Source organism: Rutidosis leptorrhynchoides, chromosome 5, assembly GCF_046630445.1.
Source record: "Rutidosis leptorrhynchoides isolate AG116_Rl617_1_P2 chromosome 5, CSIRO_AGI_Rlap_v1, whole genome shotgun sequence".
NCBI lineage: Eukaryota > Viridiplantae > Streptophyta > Magnoliopsida > Asterales > Asteraceae > Rutidosis > Rutidosis leptorrhynchoides.
In genome coordinates this window covers 5,249,633-5,268,443 of record NC_092337.1, presented here as the reverse complement: position 1 = coordinate 5,268,443, position 18,811 = coordinate 5,249,633, and positions in this window count along the sequence as shown.

Below are 18,811 nucleotides of genomic sequence, written 5' to 3'. Positions count from 1 at the left end.
ACGCAAACCATAAACCGACCGAACGAACACGCCTATCCAACATGGAAATTACTTGTTTCACCTAAAATTCCTATAATACCCTTAATGAAAGGCTTATATAATATTTTTAAAACTTTTTGTTCTAATTTATTAAGGGATAATTTGGGAAAAAAACTTCAAATTATGGTGGAACAAGTAATATTGGTGTTGGAATTATCATCTCCCGTTCGGAAGGGAACCGGCAGAACGGGGTTGGTATAAAATTGGTATTGGTACCCCGTATTAAATTAAAGAGTTAATGATATCACCGGTTGGTTCGTACATTACACAAAATTAAACGGATCGTTCCTTTATAAAATAAAAAAAAATCAGTAGTACTTATAATTTTAAAATTGCTAGACGCTAGTCCAATTTGTAACTTTAGTTAACTTATTCTGTTAAATAATGACATGTGATGGGCACATGATAAGCAAATAGGTCATTTAATGAACCACTGACTAAAATAAAAACTCCAATTTGTTAGATAATAGGTTTGGCCCAAGTTCGATATGTGGGTTTGGGTCCGTTAAGGTTAGATATATGTCTAAGGTTTATGTAATCTCTATTTGTAGTCGATGAATAAAACATAATAACCACGTGGGTTTGGGTCCGTTAAGGTTAAATATATGTCTAGGGTTTATGTAATCTCTATTTATAGTCGATGAATAAAACATAATAACCACGGGGTTCATATTATTCAACACAATTATTCCCAAATTGTATCAATATTAAGTAATTATCATTTTAATTTACATTGGCTATAATCTTCTCTTTTCTAAATAATACAAAATATCATATCAATATCATATTCATATCGATTCATTAAATAAAGGGAAAAAAACAGATGAAAATCCTCTCACATGTTTGGCACATAACTGAAGTTAATGTAATTTTTTAATGGTAGTCAGAAATAAGGACTAAATCAGCAACATTGATAAACCACGGAGACTATCTCCGTCATAAAAAACCACATGTACTAAAACAGCATTTTGGTATAAATTACATGGACCATTTCAACAATTTTGTCTAATAAAAAAATATCAATCAATATTCAATATTCAATTAATAATAACCCAAATTTTTTGATAACTACTACTCGTAATATTTATATTTATGTTTACATTCATTGTTCACGAGTCAGGACGCCAGAAATTTTATTTTTGATAAATACGAAGAACTCAATAATATTTTTGCTTACTAATATGTTACTTAAGAGAATAGAACTTGCAATTAATAACAAAATCTTTATACCTGTTATAAAATATCTAGATTGAATGTTAATTTTATTATTATTATATTTCTTGCATAGTAATATTTTATGCTATAAATAGACATGTATGGTAACCATTTAAGGCGCACCATTTCTCTTGAAATATCAATATCAATATTTCTTCTCTCCTTCTTCTCTCTTTTTCTCTCTTTGTTCTTATAACCATTAAAGGTAGTTATAAGCCTACTGAATTATAACACGTTATCAGCACGAAGAGCTTAGTGTAATCAAAGGATATCTCAAACGATCACGAGTCACTAATCAAGGTATGAAATTATTAAGGTTTTTCAGACTCGGACATATCAAATTTTGGACTACTAACATTTTGAACTACTAATTTTTATTAAGTTCTTAGTGCATTTGTATTGTTCTTATTATATGGTTGGCTCTGCCACCTAAATTATATATGGTCGACACTGTCGCCTAACTATCATTTATGTTTACTAACTTTTATTAACTTCACTAACATTTATATTTATGTTATTTAAGTTATATATGGCCGGTTATACCGCCTGAATTATATTTTATGTAATCTAACTCTTATTAACTTCACTAACATTTATATTTATGTTAATAAGACCTCATGATTGTACGCAACACGTCATTTGACAACACGGTACTTTATGTACGCAACACGTCATTTGACAACACGGTACCATGGGTCGAGATTAATTCCGATCAATACGAATACAATGGGATCTTTATATGTTATCTAACATTTATGATTACTTATGCAATTAATCATTATTTATTTCATGCATACTAATGTTTATTCTTAAAATTTATTATTTATGTATAATTTCTTATTTTGGTTGATCGTTTATGGTGTCTGCTCCAGAAAGTAAGCTTCAAAGATGAATGGTAGGTAAGGGTTTGTTTGTTTTATGGATTCTGATTATTTTACTCCATATAATTTTTTTTACCAGTTAAAAAAATGGGGAAAGCAACACGTAGGCTACTAACCCAACTACCCACTTTCAGTGAAGGAACATGTGGTCTAGTAACTTTAAATATCCACTTTCAAAACGACTAAAATAAAGTGTTTCCATAAAAAAAAAGAATTCGTGATTTTGATTTTAGATACCAAGTACATGAAGAAATATTGGTATGTAAGGAAGTGGGTGATTTTAGATACAGAGAATGAACCAATGAAAAAGATAAAGAGTAAACATACAGGTGGGTGTTATGTAAATACGTGTCTCACCAATAACCTCTCACTAATAATCTTGTCAACCTAACACTAAGAAAGTAGTTGAATCTCAAAAGAAAGTTACGAGTTCAGAAAGACAAAAGTACTGTTTACCGAGTCAACAAAAATTAAAAAGGGTAATATAGAAGTAATAGTAGAAAAAGATAATCGAAACATTAGTTACTCCGTAATTTCTATTTTAACATGTATAATTTATTAGTATTATTAAATTATGTGATAATTAAATCTAACTTTGGAACCAAGATAGATGTTTAGTTATATGCGAAAGTGTAGGATATGTTACCTAGCTCTATTCGTGACAACAAAATAATTACTCGTATATTTTGAGACATGCATGAGTAAATCAAGGATTTCGATATGTACAAAATACTAAATTACTAACATGATGCATTTAACTCAGTAGAAAGTTCTTTTTAAACAAAAAGTTTTTTTTATAATTTACGGGTAACGTAAAAAAAAAGTTTTTTTATGGAACAACAGTCGTTAATTATTACTCGGTTACTTCTCAAATTAAAGTACGGAGTACATTTGTTTATGTTAAAAAAAAAAAAAAAAAAAAACTTTTTCCAAACTTGTCAAATGTTTCGTTAAAAACGTGACCGTTGAAAAAAAAAGGAGGTTGAATAATAAAACTTAAAAAAAAAAAACAAATTATTTTTTTAAGAGTGTGCATCAAAATGGCCCGTTTAATAATGGGGAGTTAAAAAGATAGTCAAATTGTTTCAACGAACAAGGGTTCAATTGGATGTTTCTTAAAAAAAATCCGCGGGTACGGGTGATGGATCCAATGGATCCGCATCCACGACCCGCGGGTGCTATCCCTAATTGTGACAAGTACAAATCAACTAAAAGTCTAAAAAATAAATGCTCTTATAGGGACCAAATGTTCACAATAATTGCCTAAGCTAGATATGAAACAAATAGTTCATAAAAAAAAAAAAAAGGTCGTTGTGCGTTTTCGGGATGATAGCCGAAATACACTTACAAAAGTAGGTCAGCCGTCAATTCTTTATGGCCATATCAACGTAGATCAATAAAATCATTTATGGTTTTGATAAAAGATTAATTAAAAATTAATTGTTTTTTGGTCTTGGATTCTCGGTAACAAAAGCAAAGGTTGTTTTTGGTTGCCACAACAAACAAGACAGAGGTTGTTGACTTTTGTTGTTAAACATGGCATAAGTGAACAATAACAATAGATTATTGTTTTTGAAAAGAATAATGATGCGTTAATTTTATTGTATAAAATAAAATTAAAGAAAATGGTTTTCATTGATGACTATGAACAAACGCAAACAAAATGTTTGTGGTATTTGGTGATTAAAAAAAAAAGTGCATCTAAAGCTTCTACTGAAAATAATATGCATCTAAAGCTTCTACTGAAAATTAATGTGCAAGGTACAACGTATAACTATATGGTCAAATTCATTTGAGCCTTCGGAGTCACAAGTATATGATGTATATATATATTACTCAATTAACAAAATAGTAAATCTAAATTAATTCATATGAATAGTAAAACGAAATTAATTAATTTACTATTCACATAAAAAAGCGCATATGATAAAAAGCGCATCGCATATGATAAGCGCATATGATAAAAAGCGAATATGATGAAAAGCACAACGCATATGATGAAAATCGCATATGATTAAAAGCGCATATGGTGAAAAACACAGCGCATATGATTAAAAGCGTATATGGTGAAAAGGATATATGATAAAAAAAAACACATATGGTGATTTAAAAAAAAAAAAAAAAAACACATATGGTGATTAATGGAAAGCACATATGGTGATTAATGAAAAGTATATTGTGAAAAAGAATCACAAATGTTTCTTGAAAGAATTCAAGGTAAGATATATGAACCAATTCATCCATCATGTGAACCATTTTGATATTTCATGGTTCTAATAGACGCATCTAGCGGATGGTCTCATATTTGTATGTTATCAAGCCGTAATATGGCATTTGCAAAGTTTCTTGCACAAATTATTAAATTGAGAACACATTATTCTGATTACACCATTAAAAGGATGAGACTTGATAATGCTGGTGAGTTAACATCTCAAGCATTTAATGATCATTATATATCTACAGGGATTGTTGTTGAACATCCAGTTGCTCATGTGCATACACAAAATTGGTTTAGCTGAATCAATAGATAAACGCTTACAGCTAATAACTAGACAATTGATAATGAGTACAAATCTCTCAATATTTATATGTGGACATGTAAATTTACATGATGCGACATTAATTCGCATTATACCATGTGGAAGTCGTAAATATTTTCACTTAATACTTGATTTTGGCCAAGAGCCAAATATTTTCTACCTTAAAACATTGGTTGTGCAGTGTATGTTCCAATTGTATCACCACAACACAATAAAATGGTTCTTCAAAGAAAGATGATAATATATTTTGGATATAAAACATCTTCAATCATAAGATATATTGAACCCATGATGGGTGATGTTTTTACAGCACGTTTTGCTGATTGTCATTTTAATAAAACATTGTTCCCTAGATTAGGGGGAGAAATAAAAATAAAAAATAAAATGATGCTTCATGATGTGAACATCAATTAAGGTATATTGAACTCGCACAAAAGAATGTGAAACGAAAGTTCAAAAATAATGCATATGCAAGAACTTGCAAATTAATTACTTTATGCATTTACAGATATAAAAAAGTGACTAAATCATATATACCAGCGATAAATGCTCCAGCTCGAACTGAAATTCTAAAAGCTGACAATAATGTCACTGTTGAGTCTTTGCCACGCATCAAACGTGGAAGATCAATTGGTTCCGAAGATAAAAATCCTCGAAAAAGAAAATCAGCTGATAATGAGGTAAGAGAAAGTGTTCAAGAAGAACCACAAATCAATATTCCTTCTGCAGAGGATATTGATAAATGTAAATACTAAAATTGCGATAAATTATGCAATATTATGGAACCGAAATGAAACTAAAATCTCTATGAGATATTTTCATATAATGTTACAATGACATCATGAATAAAGATGATGATCTGGAACTAAAATCTGTCATTGAATATACAAAATGGACATGATTGAGCTCAATGGAAAGGAGCAATAAGAGCTGAATTAGAATCGCTCGATAAAAGAAAAGTTTTCGGATCAATCGTTATCACTTTTAAAGATGTGAAACGTATGGGATACAAATGAATTTTTATCCAAAAAGAAATGTGCAAATGAAGTTACAAGGCAAAACTAGACTTGTAACTCAATATTTCCCACAAAGACCAGAAATGAATTAGGAGGAAAACTTATCCTCCTGTAATGGATACAATTACTTATTAGATACTTAATCAACCTGGTAGTTATTTAAATGCATCTCATGAATGTTGTTACTACTTATCTGTATGGATCACTTAATAGTGATATATATGAATATACCTAAAGGGTTAAGGTATCATAAGCATCTAATGTAAAACCCAAGGGAATATATTCCATTAAATCACAAAGATTTCTAAATGGGTTTATACAAATGGGACGTATGTGGTATAACCGATTAAATGACTACTTGATAAAAAAAGGGTATACATATAAACTTATTTTGCACGTACGTTTTATAAAAACAATGTTCGGATATGTGATCGTAGTTGTTTATGTCAATGTTCTTAACATCATATGAACAAATAAAGAAATCTATGAAATCATTCAACTTCTAAAGAATTATTTTGAAATGAAAGATCTTAAAAAAAACCAAGTATTACCTTGGATTGCAAATTCAGCATATGCCTAATGGTTTACTTGTACATCAAACAACTTATACCGAAAAATTTTAAAACATTTTTTTTAAAGACAAACTCATTGTTGTTAGATCACTCAATATTGACACTGATCTATTCCATCCCTGCGAAGATCATGAAAATCTTAACAGATCGGAAGTTCCATTTTTTTAGTGCAATTGAGGTTCTTATGTATCTTATAGATTGTACAAGACCTGACATTTCTCTTGCAGTTAATTTGTTGGCAAGATTCAGCTCAAATGACAATGGAGCGGGATCAAACACATATTTTGATACCCTTGAGGAACTGCTTATTTAAAATTATTTTATTCTAACGCTTCAAAACAAGATTTGGTTGATTATGTATATGCAGGTCATTCATCAAATCCTCATAAAGATAAATCTCAAACTCGATATGTATTCCTAAATGGAGGTACCACAAAATCATGACGTTCTTAAAATAAACACTTGATTGCAACATCATCAAATCATGACGAAGTGATTGTATTATATGAAACTACTCGAAAATGTGTTTGGTTGAGATCAATGACACAAATCATTAATGATTCTTGTGGACTAGAACGCTATAAAAGACCAACAACTATCTTCACCAATAACTATATATGAAGATAATGCAGCTTGCATAATACAAATGAAAGAAGAGTATCAAAAGTGACAGAACAAAATATAAATGTTGATGAGGCGCCAAAATCATAGACGATCTTAACGGTCATAAGTTTGATGGAAAAGAATGGTATGTTGGTAAGGCTCAGAAAAGACTACAAGAGAATAGGAATTGAAACAAGGGTTTGAGCAAACCATGAAGGAGACTGTAGACAAATCACAGGGGCTAAACTTGTACATAAAAGATTTAGATGATACATTTTCAGATGAAAACCTCAGATTTTTCTCATATACTCAAGATATCGTAAAAGACAACCAGATTAAAATGAGATACGTTCAATCAACAACTCTGCTGATCTTTATACCAAAGCACTGCTAACTGCTATTTTTAGAACACACGTTCATAATATTGGCATGAGGCATGTTCAAAAGATGTAACAACTCAGACGTTGCCTACTTGAGGGGGAGTCAACTCTATGCTGCACTCTTTTTCCCTTAGCTAAAGTTTTATCCCAATGGGTTTTCTTTAGCAAGGTTTTTAACGAGGCAGTACTAGTTATTCTCTAATAAAATTGTCATCCAAGGGGGAGTGTTATAAAATATCTAGATTGGATGTTAATTTTATTATTATTATATTTCTTGCATAGTAATATTTTATGCTATAAATAGACATGTATGGTAACCATTTAAGGCGCACCATTTCTCTTGAAATATCAATATCAATATTTCTTCTCTCCTTCTTCTCTCTTTTTCTCTCTTTGTTCTTATAACCATTAAAGGTAGTTATAAGCCTACTGAATTATAACAATACCTAGATTTTAGCAATAAAACATTTATTTAGACAACTTCCTTACGTTTTCATACATGAATGGAGACTATTTACTATACTAGATTTATGAGCTCATGTGTTGTACGGAAACTTATCCACAAACATTATTTATTTTTAAATTTATATGTGAAATAACGATATTATAGGAAAATTGTCAAAAGTATTGTTGTGATCAAATTAGTAAAATATATTTTTGTAAAAACACATAGCAAAACTTTGATAAATTTTAGTTCATACATAAATTGATTCACAACATAAAGTTATGATTAGGATAGTTACAAGTTAACACAAAAAGTCGCCAAACGGGTCAAATCATATATTTTATGAGCCCGTGCGTTGCACTAAAGTTGTAGATATACACGAAAAAGTAAATAATATAAGGATTCCGGTACTTTTTCCCACTTCCGGCTGAAGTTTAATCACTTTGGGAGCAAATGCAAGCGGGATCTTCTTTTAAACTATACTACGATCAGTCATTGCCTACACATACTTAAAGTATATTGAAAATTGTTGATAAATAATAACTACGGAACATAGTCAATATACATATCGTCAAAATCATGATTCAAATAATATTATTGCAAATGAAAAGAATATAGAGAAATGAACTTACCTTCTTCAAATTTTTCATGATCTCCAATGAGTTCTTCCACATCAACAGGAACATCACTTTAACGGATTCAATCTTGACAACATATTAATGCCTCAACAGTTTCAGGGCTAAAGAACTCCTAAATGTGTCGAGAACTCTACCCTCGGTACGAAAGGTAGACTCGGATGCAACCGTAGAAATGGGTATTGCTAAAATTGATATAGATGAGGCTACTTTTGTTTGAAAATGGGTGATACACTTAGACTTATTAAACAGAAGAATTAAGTTGAGGGTAAAAGGAAAAAGGTAGGGTCGTCAGTATTTGGTTTGAAACCGTTTAACCCGAAAATCAAACCTTAACCAAATCGGAAAAAAACCAAGCCAAAATTTAAAGTCGGTTTTTGGATCCAGCGAAACCGAAACCCAAATTTTTCGGTATTGAAAAAATTCTGAATTCGGTTAAACCGAAAACCGAATTCAAAAATACTAATATAATATATTTAATATTTAATCTAATATAATTATTATTTAGTATTGTAAATGTCGATACATTGGTTTATCCCGCCCAATTCTTCCCGCACAAATAATTTAAACTTGATTAAAAAACATGTATTGAAGCAAGAGTATAAGCAAGGTTGCAAAACTCGGCCAACTCGGCCGAGTAATCGGCGAGTAATCGGCTGAAGGCAGAAAACGAGAACTCGGTACAAGAATCGGCCAAAACTCGGTCAACGCCGGTCAAATGGTGGTCAACGGCGTCGGAAAACTCGTAACTTGCTGGAAACGGGAAAAGATGAAGAAGGAAAGAAGGAAAAACAAAGGAAAACAAATTATGAGATGTGTTTGATATACATACCTTATGATTAAAGAAGAAATCCAAAGCAAGTTCATCAAATTAAAGAGGCGGCTGTGAGTTTTTAACTTTTTAGGGTTTTATCTTTTAAGTTGATGTACGGAGTAATAAAGGAACCCGAAGTTAAAGCTATATACTCTAGTTTTTTTTATCAAAGTGACAATAATAGTCCTTAAACTTTTATTAAACTTTAATAACAAGACCAAAATTGATATACACTCTTAAATCTTTAATCAAATGGCAATAATAGCCCCTGTTATTTATATAATATCATATTATATATATTATTATATATATTTATAAATAAAAGTCAACAAAAGTCAACATCTGAGTACTCCTCCGAGTTCTCCCCGAGTAGCCGATTACTCCTCAAAAACCTCCGGGCGAGTACTCCCCGAGTCGCGAGTTTTACAACCTTGAGTATAAGGCTTCATTTTGAAGCATGGTGTGTAACATCCCGCGTTTTTCCGTTTACTTTTCCGTTTAACTATTTAAATCCCGTTATATGTTTATAACATCTCCCGTTAATACGTGTTTTAAAAATATCTCGTCTAGGTAATTCACGCACCCGCAACCGAACTTGAGGGACTAGTTTCGCCAAAATGCCAAAGAGGTGACTAGCCTTTGACTAGTCAACCCCCACCCCCATCTTTTCTTTTTCATTTTCCCTTTTCTTCTTCTACTTCCATATTTTCTGTCAATTTCTCAAACAAGGAATCATCATCTAAATCCAAGCTAGCGGGTGTCTTGCAAAACAAATTACATATTTGAAATCCTTGCAACTTCCTCTTCGATTCCATACCGACTTCATCAAGTTTGGGTAACTTTCTAAAATCACTAGATTTTGTGTTCTTGATATTTTTGAACTTATAAAGTTGTTAATTAGTGTCTATGGCTCAAGTCTAACATGAATATATGATTTATATGCTCGATTTCGTTATTTGAAGTAACTAGCTTGAGTATGAACTTTGGTGTGTTTGATTTGGTGATTTGATTGTTTGAATGTTGTTAAATGTTATAAATGCATGTATTAAATGTGTTCCTAGTATCACTAGCTTCAAATTGATGTGTAGGTTGCTTGAGAAAACTCCATAAACTTGATTAGTGATTTTGGTGAATTCGGGTTAGGGTTTGATAAGCTTGAAATGAATATTTGATGCATTGAATGACATGAATTGTAGTTAGTAAGTAGTTAGTTGTATTGTATGCTCGATTACCTACAAAACGGCATGTTATATGTATGCATTAAATGCCCGAATCATAAATGTGCACTTATCAAATTTGTGTATTAAATGTGTGCATTAATTGATCATTTACTTTGGAAAGCCGATTGTTACAAATAACATTTTTGGTTGGTGAAATGTATTTAGATGTGTTCTTTGTCAAATTACCTTTCTAACGATATAAGATACGAGTTCTAAGTATTAGCGGTTTGCGAGTTATGCTTGAAAGTGTTTGGAATTGAGACTTGGACATTTGAGACTGACCAGGTACCAGTTCCCGTGTATTGTCGAGGCACGACAATTTGGGGCCGAGGCGCGGCCTAAGCCGTGTCCAGTTTCTGACCTCTTTGGTCAAAATACGAAAAATGTTTGGCACACTATAGACCTCCGATTCACATGAGACTTGTTCTAACATGCTTATATATGAATAAAAACCTCAGAAAAATAGTTCGGGACCCGACCCGAACGTGTTGACTTTCGTTGACTTTGACCGACCAAAGTTTGACTTTTTGTCAAACTTAACCAAATGATTATGCAACCTTCCTAACTTGTTTCTGTACTTGTATCTTGCATGAAACTTGACAATTTGATTCACATGCTACATAATCGAGTCGTAACGAGCCATAGGACTAATTAAACATCTTTGACCTATCGTGTTTACCGTTATTGATACGACCTATTGGTTTAGGTCAAGACTAGCACTATCCTTCGCACACGTTACTTTGTGAAGTACTTTTCATACGTGCACTCAAGGTGAGATCATAGTCCCATCCTTCAAACAACTTTTATGCTTTAAACTATGGGATGAGAAACATATACGTATCATACTTTTACACTTTGAACACAAGTACGAAAGCGAACATTCCACGTACGGGTTTGAACAAAAAGCCTCAATTCAATTATCATTAGTTACACTTGCAGGGTGTAAACGTGAACTTATATTATGTGATCACATGGGCTTGACGAGCCTCATTCGGACGGTTCGCTACCGTTAGCGGATGAAATATATTTTCGGGTCTAGTGTATGTTCTAACACTACGCGAAGGGTGCAAAACAGTTAAGTTTGATAATTGGGTGCCCGCGAAACAAATAACAACTTTGAAATGCAAATGATTTAGATAATCATATTATATTAAATCTTGTGGTTCAAATGCAATGTTTACTAAAACACCTATGATTTCACCAACGTTTTCGTTGACAGTTTTCTATATGTTTTCTCAGGTCCTTGAAAGCTACTTGATACATGCTTCCGCACTCTTTTTGATACTTGCTTGGATGTCGAGTATACATGCATAGATGGAGCGTATTTTGACTACTTTAAATTGTGTCGCATAGGTTTCATTCGTACGTTAAACATTGTAATGTAACTAGTCTTTCGAACTACATTTGTTAACTTGAAACATCCTTTTTCTTATAAAATAAATGCGACATATTTTGGTCAAAAGTCATAATAAAGACTTATGACCACGCAACGGGACCGAAGTAGTCGGCGCCGTCAAACATGATTTGGTCGGGTCGCTACAGATGGTATCAGAGCGTTGGTTGTAGGGATTTAGAGTTCATTGGTGTCAACCCCGAGTCATAGGGTACATTGGTGAGTCTAGACTACAACCGGCATATAGACTTGAAGTAGGAATTACTTGACTATTTGTGCATTTATACTTGAACGCTTCTACTCATATCTACTCTTATTTCATCTAAATCTCACGTTGTTTAATTTGATTGACACGCCACCTTGACTATATGAAATAATGTCGAATGCACATATGAATCAGGGTAATATAATTTCCGGGATTATATTACGGTGACTCATATGAACGTTCCGACATTATGACATAAAGAATTTAAGGCGAGTCAAGGAAAATTTTCTCTCTATCTTTATTCCATATCACGGTTAGTATTACTTAGAATACTAACCAACGGTATTCTTTTGTTTTGAAGGAACAATGCCTCCTCGTCGTGCACCACGCCGTGAAACACCCGAACAAGCTCTACAACGCATGATAGCCACCGCCGTAGATGCGGCCATGGCCGGTCACTCATCCAACAACAATAACAATAATAACAACAACAACAACAACCAAAACAACAACAACAACAACAACAACAACAATGGAGCCGGTAACTCAAACGAGGGATGCTCCTATAAAGCCTTCATGGGGTGCAAACCTCACACTTTTGATGGAACCGGGGGACCGGTTGTGCTCACCCGATGGTTTGAGCAAACGGAAGCCGTCTTTAGCATAAGTGGTCGTCGGGACCAAGACAAGGTCAAATACTCCATTCACACTTTCGCCGGTGTCGCTCTTACATGGTGGAATACTTATGTACAATCGGTGGGTACCGATGAAGCTCACGCCCTCTCTTGGGCCGATTTAAGGGAAAAGATGGTCATCGAATATTTCCCTCGCGAAGAAACCCGAAAGCTCGAACAAGAGCTAAGAACCTTGGAGGCGGTCGGAAACGATCTCAATGCCTATAATCAACGATTCGCCGAACTATCCTTGATGTGCCCAAACCTCGTGAACCCCGAATCTCAAAGGGTCGAACTTTATATGTATGGTCTTCCAAAGAGCATCAAACAAGGGGTGACGTCATCCAAACCCGCTAACCTACAACAAGCTTTGAACATGGCCCGCCAATTGATCGAAACGGTTGACGAAATCGTAGTACCGGCGCCTAAAGCCGAGGACAAGTCGGGTAACAACAAAAGAAAATGGGAAGCCCCTCAATCAAGCAACAACTACAACAACAACTACAACAACAACTTCACCAAAAAGCCTTTCACCTCCGACGCCAAGAAAAGTTATGGCGAAAATAAACCCTTTTGCAACAAATGCCACAAACACCACTATGGTGAATGTAGCAATCTATTTTGCCACCGGTGCCAAAGGGGTGGTCATATGGCCAACGATTGTAGAAGTGCCGCCCCCGTCGCTCAAAAGATGCCCAATGCACCAAAATCGGGTACTTGTTATGAATGTGGCCAAACGGGTCATTTTAGAAATGCCTGTCCGAAGAAGAAAGCCAACCCCAACACACGCGGCCGAGCTTTCAACATCAACACCGAGGAAGCCCGAGATGACAATGAATTAGTCACGGGTACGTTTCTCCTCAACAACACTTATGTTACTTGTTTATTCGATTCGGGTGCCGATAAGAGTTTTGTATCCAAGACTTTGACTCATTCTTTTAGCACTCCACCACTTCCACTAGATACCACTTATACCATTGAAGTGGCTAACGGGAAACTATTAAGTGCCGACACATATTACCGGGGGTGTACGTTAAACATTTTGGGTAAGGAATTTGAAATTGACTTGATACCCATGGAACTAGGAAGCTTTGATGTAATAATCGGTATGAATTGGTTAGTCAAAACGAAATCTCACATCCTTTGTGATCTTAACGCAATCCAAATTCCTATCGAGAATGATGAACCTTTGATTGTTTATGGCGATAAGAGTTGCACCAGACTCAACCTCGTTTCGTGCCTTAAAGTTAGAAAACTACTCCGTAAGGGTTGTTTTGCGATCCTTGCCCACGTTAAGAAAGTCGAGTCCGATGAGAAGCATATCGATGATGTGCCTATTGTTAGTGACTTTTTTGATGTATTTCCCGACGAATTGCCGGGTCTTCCACCCCATCGACCGGTTGAATTCCAAATCGATCTTATTCCGGGAGCCGCACCCGTAGCACGTGCACCATATAGACTCGCTCCATCCGAAATGCAAGAATTGCAAAGTCAAATCCAAGAACTACTTGATCGTGGTTTTATCCAACCTAGCCATTCACCTTGGGGCGCTCCGATTTTGTTTGTTAAAAAGAAAGACGAATCCCTACGAATGTGCATTGATTATCGTGAACTAAACAAATTGACGGTTAAGAACCGATATCCTCTTCCTCGCATCGATGACCTCTTTGATCAATTACAAGGGTCTTGCGTATATTCAAAAATCGATCTCCGCTCGGGTTATCATCAATTAAGGGTTAAGGGGGAAGATGTCTCCAAAACCGCTTTCCGAACTCGTTATGGTAGTTATGAATTTCTTGTAATGCCATTTGGTCTCACTAACGCACCGGCGGTGTTCATGGATCTTATGAACCGCGTGTGCAAACCGTATCTTGACAAATTCGTTATCGTGTTCATCGATGATATTTTGGTCTATTCAAAAAGCGAAGAAGAACACGAGGAACACCTCCGACTTGTGCTTGAACTTTTAAGACAAGAAAGACTCTATGCCAAATTCTCCAAGTGTGAATTTTGGTTGAAGGAAGTTCAATTTCTTGGTCATGTTGTAAGTGACCAAGGTATTAAAGTCGATCCATCAAAAATCGAAGCCATTAGTAAATGGGAAACTCCTACTACTCCGACTCACATTCGTCAATTCTTGGGTCTCGCCGGGTACTATCGTAGATTCATCGAAAACTTCTCTTTGGTTGCACGTCCTCTAACCGCATTAACTCACAAGGGAAAGAAATTCATTTGGGCGACCGAGCAAGAATCCGCGTTCCAAATCTTGAAGACAAAGCTTACCACCGCTCCTATCTTGTCACTTCCCGAAGGCAACGATGATTTTGTTGTGTATTGCGACGCCTCGAAACATGGTTTTGGGTGTGTGTTGATGCAACGAACGAAAGTCATTTCTTATGCTTCTCGACAACTCAAAATTCATGAACGAAACTACACGACACATGATCTCGAACTCGGAGCCGTTGTCTTTGCACTTAAAATGTGGAGACACTATCTTTATGGAACCAAGAGTACTATCTTTACCGATCACAAAAGTCTCCAACACATCTTCGATCAAAAGCAACTAAACATGAGACAACGAAGGTGGATTGAAACCTTAAACGATTACGATTGCGAACTTCGTTACCATCCCGGGAAGGCAAACGTAGTAGCCGATGCCTTAAGTCGAAAAGAAAGAGCGGTGCCTCTTTGTGTCCGAGCCTTAAACATCACCATCCACACCAACCTTAATAGCCAAATTCGGGTAGCCCAAGATGAGGCTCTCAAGGATGAAAACGTTTCACACGAGCTCTTGAACATTCTCGTCTCTCGATTCGAAACTAAGGAAACCGGACTCTGATATTTCGCAGGAAGGATTTGGGTGCCTAGTTATGGGAACCTACGAAGTCTCATTTTAGATGAAGCCCATAAGTTACGATAATCGATCCACCTCGGTGCCAATAAGATGTACCACGACCTTAAACAACAATATTGGTGGCCGAACATCAAAAGGGACGTAGCTACTTATGTTTCCAAGTGTTTGACATGTTCCAAAGTCAAAGCCGAACACCAAAGACCGTCCGGACTACTTCAACAACCCGAGATCCCGCAATGGAAGTGGGAAAGGATAACGATGGATTTTATCACCAAACTACCAAAAACGACGGGCGGTTATGATACCATTTGGGTTATTGTTGACCGTCTCACCAAATCCGCACACTTTCTTGCCATGAAGGAGACCGACAAAATGGAGAAACTTGCGCAACTTTACATTAAAGAAATCGTAGCCCGACACGGTGTACCTTTATCGATTATCTCCGACCGAGATGGCCGTTTTGTTTCTAGATTTTGGCGTACCTTGCAAGAAGCGTTGGGAATGCGTTTAGACATGAGCACCGCATATCATCCTCAAACCGATGGACAAAGCGAACGTACAATTCAAACCTTGGAGGACATGTTACGAGCTTGCGTGGTTGATTTTGGAAAAGCTTGGGACAAGCACTTACCTCTCGCCGAGTTCTCTTACAACAATAGTTATCACGCGAGTATTAAAGCCGCACCTTTTGAAGCGCTATACGGCCGAAAATGTCGTTCACCTCTTTGTTGGGCCGAGGTAGGCGACGTGCAAATAACCGGACCCGAACTCATTCACGAAACCACCGAGAAGATCGTACAAATCCGAGATAGGCTCCGGACGGCCCGGAGTTGTCAAAAGTGCTACACCGACAAAAGACGCAACGACCTCGAATTTCAAGTCGGTGACCGAGTAATGTTAAAAGTTGCACCTTGGAAAGGTGTAATCCGTTTTGGGAAACGCGGGAAGCTAAATCCACGGTATATTGGTCCTTTCGAAATCTTGGAGCGTATTGGAAACGTTGCTTATCGTTTAGATCTTCCGCCTCAATTGAACTCCGTTCATCCTACCTTCCATGTATCTAACTTGAAAAAGTGTCTTGCCGAACCCGATATCGTCATCCCTCTCGAAGAACTTACTATTGATGACAAGCTTCATTTTGTGGAGGAACCGGTTGAAATTGTGGACACCTCCGTCAAGACATTGAAACAAAGCCGAATCCCGATTGTTAAAGTCCGTTGGAACGCCAAAAGAGGACCCGAGTTTACTTGGGAAAGGCAAGATCAAATGAAAAAGAAATACCCTCATTTATTCCCAATTCTGGAAACGCAGGATTCCGAGGAAGAAACAACGACTACTACGCCTACTTAAATTTCGGGACGAAATTTCTTTTAAGGAGTAGGTAATTGATGTGGTAGCGTGAGGGTACGAAATAGTATTATTTTTAATACAAAATACTACAAAATATGACACAAGTTTTATTAATTTACGGATGGGATATACCTAAACCTTGCTACAACACTATAGGCAGTGTACCTAATCGTAGAGTAGTGTAGTTTTTAGTAAGTCCGGTTCGTTCCACAGGGAGCTAGTGATTACGTACTATATTTTTAACTATAACTATATTTATGTAAATATATATATATATATAAGTAGTAATATTATTATAAAAGGGGGGTTTTTACCGTTTAATGACCGGTTTGTCGATTTTATATTTTTAAGCGTAAAGATAAATGACAATAATTAAAGTGCGTAAAATAAATAAATGACGATAAATAAAATAACAATAAATAAAATTGCGATAGAATATGAAATAAAAGGATTATGCTTATTTAAACTTCCGTAATCATGATGTTTGACGTTTTGATTTTAATTAATTGTTACTCGGGTTAATTGTCCTTTGTCATGGTTTATTTGATACCTATCTGGTTTTTATCCATAATAGTCCATCGGTCATAAATATAAAGTGCGAGTGTCCTCGTCAAATTACCCTTATACCCGAAGTCAAATATTCCAACTAATTAAGGATTTAAACTGTGACGCAGTTATCACTTCTGTCAACAATTACACCAGTTATCACTGTATGTAATCCACCCCTGTTTTGATTAGATATGAGTATTAATTTACCCACTTGATCAGTTTGAATAATCAATTACCCAACCCGAATAATTAATTAAATGATTATAATAGGACAACGTCACTAAATAGGACAACCATAATCATTATTAATTATTAGGATAATTAATTTGAAGATAGGTTCGACAGACTCCAATGAGTTGTCACTCAATTAGACAATACCCCCCATCTATTAATAGTCAATAGTCCAATTTCCACAAGTGTCGGTCTTTTGCCCAAACCTTAATTATGGTACAAAGCCCAATTACCCAATTTTAGTAATTAGCCCAACATCATGATTACTTCGTTTTAAATAAGCATAATAATAACTTAGCTACGAGACATTAATGTAAAAAGGTTGAACATAACTTACAATGATTAAAAATAGCGTAGCGTTACACGGACAGAATTTCGACTTACACACTCAAACGATCTCTATCATAAATCTTATTATTATCATAATTTAAAATTAAAATTAAGATTATTGTTATATCTTATTAAGTTAACATTATGATAGAGATATAGAATATAGATATTGATAATAGATAGATGGATCGATATATAGATTTAGGATAGAAAAAAATGTATATTTCAATTCATCGTTACATAGCCTTTTATAGGCGAAATTAGAAATTGAATTTTCATTTATGACCCCTGAACTATGCTCAATTAACAACTTTTTATTATTTAATATTATTCTTATTATGAATTATTTAAATATTATATTTTATTCTTGTGCATAGTTGACTCGTAATTTTTACACCGTTGCGTCGAGCGTTGAGAGTTGGTTCATGTCCTGGTTCCGGATTTTCGAACGTCCTTTCGTACAATTTTATATCGTGTACTTTGCGTTTTGTAACTTGTACTCTTGTCATTTTTAGACGTTCTTCATCAATAATTTGAACCTTTTTGATTGTATCTTGTACTTTTGAGCTTTTTGGACCTTTGTGTCTTCAATTCGTCGTTTTCGCCTTTTGTCTTCGCACTTATTTAATATAACCGATTATTACTTGAAAATGGAACAATTGCAACTAAAATCTTGTCTTTCTTGGGGAATAATGCTATGAAATATATGTTCCTTTTTAGCCTTATCAATATCCCCACACTTGAGCGTTGCTTGTCCTCAAGCAATACAGTCTTGAAATAAAATACATCACACGAATCACTTCTTTATTCTTCACACTTTATACATCAGTGATTTTGATACGGCGATATGAACAATGATAGTAAC